Raw genomic sequence first — 11,013 nt, forward strand, 5'->3', positions numbered from 1 at the left:
ATGAAATAGAAGTTTTACAAAGATTAAATGAGATGATGTATGTAACATACCTAGCTTACAGTAGACAATAATGGCAGCTATTATTTCTGCTCTTTCTATTTTTTGTCAAACTCTCACCTCTACAAAGATTCCTGCCAACTTTTCTTCCAAACCCATCCCTCCAGCAAACCCATTTACAGCATCTTTGACTCAAGGCTCCAAGGAACTGCTAGGGACAAAGGGAGGCATATTTAGCAGTTAGATTACAATAAGCTTCTTTTGAGTGTTGAGATTTTGTTTTTTGTGCACAGAGTGCATAAAAAGTAGTTGTTTTTTAATTAATAGGCTTGAGATCTTGAAGATTAAGGAATATGGCTGGGAAGCATATTCAAATGTTCACAGAATGTGGGTCTCCCCTCCACCCTCAGGGTTTGAGTGGAATGACCTCACCCATGAAAGGTCAGGGAGCCTGGAGGAAGGCCCAGCTGAGTGGGGCCCACGTGCAGGAACTGCGCGTGGAGATGAGAAGAGCCAGACTGTGGAATTCCTTCCAATAATCTGGGTAAAATCTGAGGGAGATTTCCAAGGCAGTTTTTACTATGGAACGAAGGAAAATTACAAACAAAGTGAGAAAACTGTTCTAGATTGGGGATTTTAACCTCAGTGCTTTTGACATTTGGGGCCAGGTAGTTCCTGTTTGTGGGACATTGTGGGACAGTCAACAGCATCCCTCACTTTGCCCGCCAGGTGTAAGTAGCACTGTCTTCCCAAGTTGTAGTGACCCAAAATGTTTAAAACCTCAAGTTTGATATTTTTTTAAGTCATAGGAGAAATTACTGAGATTGGGCAGAATTTTATCAGATGTATTAAAGAAGGAGTCCTTAGTATCAATTTTGGCAGATGCTAAGGATCGTGGTCATAAACTGAAGTATATCCACGCACTCAGGCCACTTGACCCATTTACGTTGCCTACCTGCCCCTGGGGAACCAGCCCTCATGTTAACTCAGCATCACCCCAATGACAGCATGCCCTGGAAGGATTGCAAAGTGAGTTATTCTGGGAGTGTAGCTCGCCTGCTTGTATTCCTCCACTGGGACATTCACAAATGTCCCATGTTGGGTACTAGCACTTGAAGAAACTCAACATTTTGCTTCTAAGTTTGAGCATACAAGCACTTGGAAAAAAAGATGAGGACTTTTAATATTTCCCATGGCCTGAAGAGAAGGTGCCTGACACATTACAGGGCTTCAGTGAATCTCAGAAGAAAACAAAATAAGTGAAACTATAAGCTCAGAACAAGACAAATAAATGTAGTAACAGCAAAAGTGTGCTAACAGGTGGGCGAAGCAACCCACAGAGCAGCTTTGTGCACTAGTTGCTGCCATTTATTGACTACTGTCTGTCAAGCACTGAGCAGAGTATGTTCCCTTATTGAATGAAGTCCTACCAAGGGGACATTTTACCCCCATTTCCCAGAGAAGGAAAATGAGGCTCGCAGAACCGGGCTGTACTTTGTTAGCTCTGTAAGAATTACAGGTACCATTTGTCAAGGTGACCATTCTCTAAACGTTTCATTTACTATTTAAGATAATCCTAGGGAGCAGGTATTATCCAAGCAATCTGAATAAAAGTCACTGAGTATCTGTTATGTGCCAGGAGGGTGCTAGGTGGCAGGGACACCATACCAGACAGTTCCTGTCCTGGTGGAGTGTACAGTCTAGGAGGAAAAGCAGCCACTAACAAAAACTCATAGGTGGCGTGATTTGTTTCAAAATCCCATTTGGAAGCTTTTACCGCAGGAATGCAGATGGCAGCCTTCAGACCTAGGACTAGAAATAAAGACTGTTTCCCAGGGAACTTTCAATGAAGATCTAACCTGTGTCAGGCAAGCCATGTCTTTGGTGCTTAGAAACCACAGAGGTGATTTCATCCCAACGACATTGTGTAGACCTGGCTGCCTACGTGCTGTAGCTGCACAACTAAGCTCTAGTAAATGGCAAATAATTATGGTGGAAAAAAAGTTATAATAGTAATTTGAAAAGAAAATGGAAGGGAAAGAACAACAACAAAATCCTGAATCTGTGGGAATGCAACAAAGCAATGATCATAAAGTGGAAAAACTGATCTGAGGTTAGAAGATTCTAGAGATTAAACTGGGACAAAAAACAGAGTTATAGACTTGTGAAAGGTAACGGTAGTATGAGCATCATTTTAACAGACATTTCAGAAGCCACTTAATGCTGCCGCAAAGGGCTAAGATGCAAACTCAGAAAGAGGAGTTACTGCTTTTACAGGTACCTGCCTTGAAGTAGGGTGGGGGGGGGCAAGAAAAATAAAATTCAGGTTGAATTTTAAGGGAAAAATCCCCTGGGAAGAATGCCTATAGATGTAAGGAATACAAATGAACATTGCAAACATGGACTGGAGTCAAATTTAAGTCAGTAAAATTATCGAAGCTGGGTAATAGGTATCAAGGGTTCTGTTTTGTGCTGGTTTGAAATTTTCCACTATGAAAAGGTTAAAACATGAGAGAGAGTGAATGGCTGGCATTTGAGGACATGGTAGGTGGCACTGGAGCCTGCCTTGAGCTGCAGGGAGGATTGGGGGCTGCTGGGGTTGAGGCCCAAGGGCTGACTTGAATGTGGGGTGAAAGACTGGTTAGCAACCAAGGAGAGAGAACGGTCACCATCTCTTCCTGCCTCCTTTTATCACCTTAGTTCTTATGGAAGGAAAACGGTAAATGCCTCAAAAGTTTAATAAGTAAGGACCAGCAAAGGATGTGAAGTTAGTCCCACTCGGTTACGGCCCAGACAGGACCATGGGCTCTGGAATCGGCCAAGCTGGGTTTGAATTTCACCCTGGCACACCTAATTCCTGGCCACCCTGGACGGGCTGCCCAGCTCCTGTGAGCCTCAGTTTTCTCACCTGTAAAACAGCACCAACACTGTTTAAACTGCTGGATTTTGAGAGCATGAGTGAGATAAAGCCTGTGTGGTGCCCACCCATCGGAGGGCTCTGGTTAGAGCCGGTTCTCTCCTCCTGACCACTCCACCTCCGACTGTATGCAGGGCTGGCGGGTAAGCCTTCTTTAGACTCCTACCCTGCTCTCTCTCATCTCACCGTCTGTGGCCGCTTGGGTAAGTGGGATGAGGTGATATCTGAAGGCACGGGAGCTGCGGGTTACGGGATGGCTCTGATACGTGCCCTCCATCCCCCTGCCCCAGGAAGGCAGCTGTTTGGTAGAACTGTACTGCGGAGTGTAAGGGGGCTACAGCATCTCCGCAGTTATCACCACCATGGAAAACAGTCCGAATGTGTCCTACTGGCCCTCATGTGCACTAAGAGAACTAGAACACGTCTGAAAGGGAAACCAAGTTAGTATTCTTCCTCTTGCTATTTTCCAAAAAAATATAGGTTTGTTCCTTCTCCAGAGTTTTCCATTTTAATTAATGGCTCTAAGTTGTCTCCCAGGAGAGAAATTCACCCTTACCTCTGTTAAGTATATGTCATGTGTTGAGCTGTCTTACATGCACCCCCTTTGCTGGCTGGGACAAACTCCCCTTTGTGGGGAATAGAGTGGGTTACAGTCCCGCACCTCCTACCACGAAAGCCCAAAGACCGTCCTCCCATTCCCTGTCATGCACCCACGGCACGGCCCTACCCAAGCCTGGCCAGTGGGTCGCTCTGCCTGTGACTTTGACTCTGGGTGGGTAATGCAGCAAATAGGGGCCAAGTAGACCATCAGAGGGTCCCAGGTGGTGGTGGGCGGTACCAGGTGCCAGCAGCTGTGTCCTGACCAGGCTGTGCCCACTGCCCTTGATTCTGATTCTGTTCTCTGGCCTCCTGACAAGGCCAGGAGCCATCTAACACCTTTCTGATTTGTTCCTTTTCTGACTAAGACTGGCCAGAGTTGTTTTCTGTTGACACCTCATGGACGAATCCACCACATGCACCATCTCCCTCTCCTTCACTGTCCAATGCATGCCCTCCTCTCCATTCTCATGGTGGCAGGGCTAACTTGCCACACAGCTTGTAGGTTTGAAGTCGCTGCCTCTGAGCAAATTGCTGGGGGCTGGGACTAGGGGAAGGTGAGTTAGGGAATCATGAGACTGCAGGGTCAGATCCTGTCTTTACTTAACATTTTGAGATTTGTTCGTCATAGAGTTTTGGGCATAAATGTAGATTTTTTTTTTAATGGATTAAAATATTAAGTATCTTGCTGGCTTTATATAATATTGCTTGAAAGCTACCAGAGCTCACACACACATTTCCCTTTGTTCACCAAACGAGTTTTTTAGTATAGTTTTGTATAGTCAGTTGGAGATGATTACCAGCAAGTCCAGCACTCAAGAATATGCCATCTTATCAGGGAAACACCTAAAGGCCACTCTGAATTCTAGGCACTTCAACAGAGGGAGAGAATGAGGCAAATACAGGCATGAAGAAGACAAAGAATGCTCATTCAACCCCGGGGGTGGGGGGTAGTGGGGGCAGGAGGAACTTCCTAGGGATCACAGTGCTCACGCTAAGTGTTTGGAATGAGAAGTTCACCAAACAGAGAACAAGGACATTCGAGAAGAGGAACCAGCATGCCCGGATGTGTTCACATTCAGTCGATTAAATCATGGGGCTGGATGGCAATGTGCCTGGAACACAACATTAGATAAAATGAATGATGAGAGATGAATCTAGAGCAGGAGGTTGGAAGGGGTCAGGATGTGAAGAGGTTCATCTGCCATGCTGAGGAATCTAGACCACCTACAGGCAATGGGGGAACCATCCCAGGTCGTAGAGCAGAGGTGTAATGGTGTGACATTAGTTTTAGGAAGATCTCCTGGAAGGACTGCTGGGGAGGAGACAGGTGCACAGCATGCAGGGAGGGGAGCCTAACAGGAGCTACTGTGGATGGGTGCTCAAGGGCAGGTTTATGAGGGCCTTGGTCTCCTGTTAGGCCTTTTCCTGTAGGTTGAAGGGCTCAGACCTTTAGCATAATCTATTAGCTCTAACCTCTCTTTGTTTTGCCTCTCTCTTCACAACTGCTGGTGAGAAAAGTGTAATTATTTTATGTGACAAACGTCTTCTGCCCTTAACATCCTGGGCCTACAAAATTAAGTTTCACTTACATTTATGTCCCAGTTAGAAAAACTCCATTTTGCCCATCTCCACCTACCTAAGCAGGAAATCAGATGCCACTTCAAGTACCTATGGGCTATTTCTGGGAGTGCCCAAGGGAGTGCTTCCTACCCAGCCTGTCATGGACAGTCGCCTCCACTCAGACCCAGCATGCTCCTAGGCTCCTGCTCCGACAGCCGTGCCCACAGTCTCCCCGAGGAAGGCTTTCTGCTGCCCAGCAGAGACACCAGCATCCTTGCCACCATCATCTCCAAATTCTTACAGAGCCCTGAAAACCTGGAGCTCCAAGGTACTGCATAGATCTGGGGAGTGTGGCCTCCTGCCCAAATTTGGGATAAAATTTGGGGCTCCAAATAGCTATGAATATGCCTAAAAATTCATAAGAGTCTTGTGAACTGTTCCATCAGCTCCCAGATCTTTCACCTCTGATCAGAAGAGCCCCAACCCCCAAGACCCCCATGTGAGCAGGCAGGGAAGAGGCTTGATGCCACCTGCTCCCCTGTCCTGCAGGCCCCTGGCTCCCTGTGGCAGATGGGGAAGCATGACATGGAACTGTCATGGAGCTCAGCCCAAGGCAGCCTCAGAAGATCTGCTGCCTGCACACTGCACATCAGGGCCTGCTGCCCTTTCCCTGTTACATATCACTGGAATTTTAGATTCCTGCAAACTGTCAGTTCTGCAAGTAGCGGTCTTTATCTGTTTTGTTCACAAATATCCCACGAGCCTAGAACTGTGCCTAGCACAAAGTAGATGCTCAATTAATATGCGCTGAATGAATGTATATGGTGTAGGTGCCCTAACCTGGGTTCAAATCCTGCAATGCGTTGGCTGAGTCACTTCAGACTAGTCACTTTACCTCTCTGAACCCAAGTTTCCTCACTGTAAATGGACTTAAACAGTGCCACAGTGCGCCCCCCCACCCAGGTATTTTAGAAGTAAAGTGAGGTATACATTAATACACAGAGAAAATTAAATGTGACCCTAAATAGAGTACTTGGCACCTAATGGATGCTGATTTCTTTTCCTTCTTTCTTCTCCTTCTCACTCCCATCCTTTTTTCTACAGATACTTATTGCAAACCTTCCACATGTGCCAGACATTGCCCCAAGTGATCGGGACACAGTAGGGAAGAAGACAGAGGAGGGCCAGAACTTACTGTCTAGTTTGGAAGACAGGAAAATCTGTACACAAATGAACACTTCGTATGGCACTAAGAACTATGGAGAAAATCAAATTTTAAAAAAGTAAATGGCCAGGCCAATGTTTCAAAGCCACATCCAGATTTTCATGTAGTGGAAACCCCTTTAGCCCAGGTCTGTGGACCAATGCTACGTGCAAACTAGGCCCAGGAGCTGGAAGCTCTAAACCCGGCTGTGCCTCTAGATGGATACACAGACTCGGGGAGCTACCTGCTGCCTCTGGGCCTCAGTCCTCTCATCCAAGAACAGAAGCTCTGAGATTCTTCCCGTCATCCAATGGTCTGTGATTCATTCCCCACCAGTGGGGAGCTTGTGTGAGATTGTGATTCTAGGACTCTTAATACTTAAATTTAGGAAATGACTGTTCAATTACTTGTGAATAGACACCCTGTCATGCTGGTTGACAGCTTTGTTACTCAGTCCATCCTGAGTCTTCAATTAGAGCCTGGAAAGCCTGCAGTGTCACTCAGGGTTAGTGTCTGGATATCATTAAAAGGCTTGTAAGAGCTTAGATTAAGCTCCCTGCTACCCTTCTCTGAGTCAGCTACCATTCTGCACCAGCTTTCTGGATGCCCCTCGGAGCCACACACACGACAGATGACTCTGCGCACCATGTTCCAAAGACATTTTGGGTAACTGTGCACTTGGGGGCATTGCTCCACAGCTCCAGGTTCTACAAACCCTTTTTGATATGATAAGTATGTTCCCTGCAGGATCAGCTCCAGGTGAAAATGTGACATAGGTATGGGAGGAAGAACACGACTTTGGGGCCAAACAGACCTGGGTTCAAAGCCTACATCTACCGCGTAATGTGTGATTCTGGCCGCTTGTCTGATCTCAGAACTTCAGTGTTACTGTCAACAAAATGGGAATAACAGCACTTATTTCATAGAGTTGCTACGAGGATTTTCTGAAAGAACAGGATTGGGAGAGTGTTGCTGAAGCTATGTCCAGATTTTCATTTAAGTGGAAATACCTTTATTGCTCATAACTATTTCCTCCAGGCGACTTATGGGAAGCCACTCTGTGTTGCTCTGAGGATTCCCTACCCCCCGCCTGCACCCTGCGCCCTCCATTCTCCACCCCAGGTTGGCAATCTGCCTCTTCCTCATTCTCCGTTTGTTCCACATGGGCCCCTGGGGCATTCATAGACTTGGGGAGTATCACTTTCTCCTTGGGGACACCCTCTGTTAAAGGGATATAACCATTAACGTGGGTTAATGTTCCCAAGTTAACTTGCCAGGTCTCAGAACTTCTCACCCCAGATCTCATCACAGGCTTGTGGCATTCCTGTTGTGTATCCCAGGCTCACCCAGTAAGGTCCTTCTTCCTCTCTTACACCTGGGCCATGGGGGTGAGGGGACCGGTGACCCCGAGTCTGGCCAGCGCCTGTGCATTGGCCCTTCTGCCCTCAATGAGGCCAGTGGGCTGGGAGCTGCTGCTCACCCACATGACTGTCCTGTGCTGGGCTGCTGCTGATTTTCTACACCCTTGAAGGCATTTGGAGACTGGGAGCGCCTCTCTCCTTAATGTTGCCTCTGTTAAAGAGACACCAGACTAGCGCTGCCCGTCCTTCTTCTGAGGATATTTTGATGAAATGTGCCTCCTGGTTTTACCCACCACTGCCCCTCTCTGTAGAATGCAGGTGCAAGGCCCACTGAAACTGGGCAGGACCAAATGACCAGGGGAAGGCGCCACTGGATGGATCACTGCTCCAACCCCGGCCCAGCTTGTCTCCCATCCTTCTCTGCCCCAGTGAAGTTATCTCCCTTCTGGCTATGGCCTTCCAGGGACTCACCCACCACTCCACCAGCCATGCCCACCCTGGGGCCAGTCCCAGCGTTGCCATTGACTTTGTCTCCAGCTGTCTGCATCTGAACCAGCCTCCCACCCATGAGGGAACAGCCTCCAAGAGACTGTGTATATCCACCTGTTACATTAGAGGGCTTCCAAGTGCGTCCTGGAGGCAGACGGCCTGGTATTTCCTAACCATGTCACCTGAATAAATTGTGAGGCTATTCAGTGAATTAATGCACAAAAAGAGCTTGTGCAGGGCCGGACATTTATTATTTTTCAGCAGGCATTTATTGGGCATCTGTCCCACGCTGGCTGGCATCTCCCCTGATGTCACAGCGTTGGCCACTAGGGGATGAGTGATTACATCTCAGGTCTCTCTGCCTCAAAACCACTGCTTTGCCCAGGCCACATGTGTCTCTGTCTTTTCAGACAGGAGGAAGAAAGGAGGACTTAAAACAGGTCAAGCACGCCCTCTCTCCGCGCAGGGTCAGCACGGAGCCGGGGCTCAGCTGCTCTGGTTTCTGGGATACGGTTTAGGCACTCCCTCAACTTCTGACTTCAGAGTCAGCAAGAGGCCACGGAGACCAGTGTTGCCAGTCACCCTCCACAAAGGCTCCCTGCTTCGGAACCACTGGTGTTAGTAAAGCAACCCCCCTGGGTCTCCCAGCTCCTGGGCACCCCCATGGCTCAGGTTGGAGTGAAGTCACCGGGCTCCCCAGAGAGCACCCGGCCCGATAGTCCCCAGTCTCTAGCCCACCCATCACTGAGAGCTGGGCACAGGGATCCCCCATTAAAACCCAATGTAACCCAAATAAACCTGGGTCTTCCACCCCTTAAGGCTTGCCATTCCACACACAACTGCCCTCACAACGCCTGCACAATCTGCCTCCAGAACGTCCTGCGTGGTGGCTGCAGCTGGTCTTCTGAGGGACATGGAGACGTCACCAGCTCAGGGCGGGCCAGCACAGCCTCCTCCTGTTCCCTCCCCTCTCACACAGCCACACTCTGATCTTCCCCATCTGCTCTCTCCTTTCCACAAGCCCCCGCTCTCAGGGCCCTTGCTGCTGGTGGCAGAGCAGGGGATGGGACTCACTAGGCTGGAGCTTGAGGGGAAGATGGGGACCAAGGGTACCAGAATCCTCAGTTCAGGGGTCTTTCCTTCAGTCTCACAGGAGTGGAAAATAGGATAACTGGGGAAAGCCCAGACTGGGCCCCTTGGCCATGGAATGAGAGGCGGTGTGGGGAGGGGGAGGGGGCATTTGGACCGTCTGGCTCCACGACCTGGGACAAATCACTGGCTCTCTCCAAGTCTCAGTTTCTACTCTGTAAAACAAGCAGCATAACAGGAATGTGTATATTACATGCTAATACTTGACAAAAACCTTTTTAGCCCTTCATTACCAGACACCTCCTCCCACAGGGCTCACAGCCTTAGAGTGGGTCCCTCACTATGATGCATGGAGCCCGAGGGTTTGCACAGGCCGTGGTCTGGCTCCCCAGCCTGTGCGAGGTTGAGAGAATACCGAGATGCCAGTCACACGTGGTGGGCTACTAAATCAGATTTTCATTTAAGAAAATTCTCTGCCCCAACTCAACATTAAAAAATGACTGGCTTAGGAAAGAACATGGCCTTAACTAGTATTCAAATAGCACATAAGTATTAAGGATTTGGGCCAGACAGCTCCTTGTCCCCCAACACCCATTCTCCCCTTCTTCTTTTACTCTGAGATCTTGAACTAAGCAGTGAGCATGGCCTCCTTCAGTGAATAACACCTTTCCCAGCCTGCCCTGGGGCCAGGTGTGCCCATAAATTCTGGCCAAACAGAATTCTGCAGGCATGGTATGCATAATCTCTGGGAAATGTCCTTAGAGGGCATTAGTTAGGGTTCTCCAGAGAACCGGAACCAGTAGGGCATCTACATAGAGATTTACTTCTAGGAATTGACTCACATGATTACAGAGGCTGAGAAGTTCCACGATCTGCCATCTGCAGGCTGGAGCCCCGAGGAAAGCTAGTGGTGGTGTCAGTCAGTCTGGGTCCACAGGCCTGAGGACCCAGGCAGCTGCTAAAGCAAATCTCAGCCCATGAGCAAGAGAAGATGGAATGAAATGTCCCAGGCCAAGCAGGAAAAATAGTAGTGAATTCCTCCTTCTTTCACCTTTTGTTCTAGCCAGGCCCTCAGAGATTGGGCGATACCCAGTCACGCTGGGCAGGACAGTCTACTTTACTGAGTCCACGGATTCAAATGCTAATATCACCAGGAAGCACGCTCACAGACACACCCAAAAACAATGTTTAATCTAGGCACCTATAGCCCATCATGTTGACACAGAAAATTAACCACCACAGGGAAAACATACAGCCTTCTTCATCTCTTCCCCCTACCTGCTGGCTAGAGCTCCAGCAGCCACCTCAGGCCATCAGCTGACCTTGAAAACAGAAGGCCAGCACAGCCACACAGCAGCCCGGAAGGAACAGTGGACTCCAGCCCTACGCTGGCTTCCTTCTGCCACTGTGATCACGGGTGACAAATAAACCTCTATGTGGCTTATGCTGCTGTGGTTTTCAGTTTTTCTGCTACTTTAGCCAAACTTCCCCATAACTAATAAAATGCCAATATATCACTTTCAATAGAAGACAGTGGGTTCTTTGGGGGTTTCTTTATTGGCCATTCATTTCTACTTTTATCAGTGTAATGTGTTTATTAGTATGATGTCGCTCCTCCCACCAAGCACAGACTCTTCATTCAGGAAAGGTTTAGCTGTAGTTGCTACACAGTGGTTAGAGAGAACAAGAGGCTGGGAGGAGGGGGGACAAGTTCCCAACCCAGGGCAGACCAACCATTCCTCCCTGCCATGCGTTTGTCTGTTCTTTCATCTACCCAACGCTGACTGATTCTGCGC

General features: G+C 48.4%; 1 protein-coding gene across 1 annotated transcript in view; it reads right to left on the minus strand.

Moving 5' to 3' along the window:
• The window catches only part of PROM1 (prominin 1), a 114,448-nt gene extending 104,171 nt beyond the window's left edge, over window positions 1-10,277 (minus strand). Inside the window, exon 1 of the mRNA XM_036921074.2 lies at window positions 10,060-10,277. The gene's annotated coding sequence lies outside the window, so the exon portion shown is untranslated. The remainder of the gene's footprint in view (window positions 1-10,059) is intronic.
• Between the last annotated feature and the right edge of the window lie 736 nt (window positions 10,278-11,013).

Source organism: Manis pentadactyla, chromosome 5 (genome assembly GCF_030020395.1).
Source record: "Manis pentadactyla isolate mManPen7 chromosome 5, mManPen7.hap1, whole genome shotgun sequence".
Lineage (NCBI taxonomy): Eukaryota > Metazoa > Chordata > Mammalia > Pholidota > Manidae > Manis > Manis pentadactyla.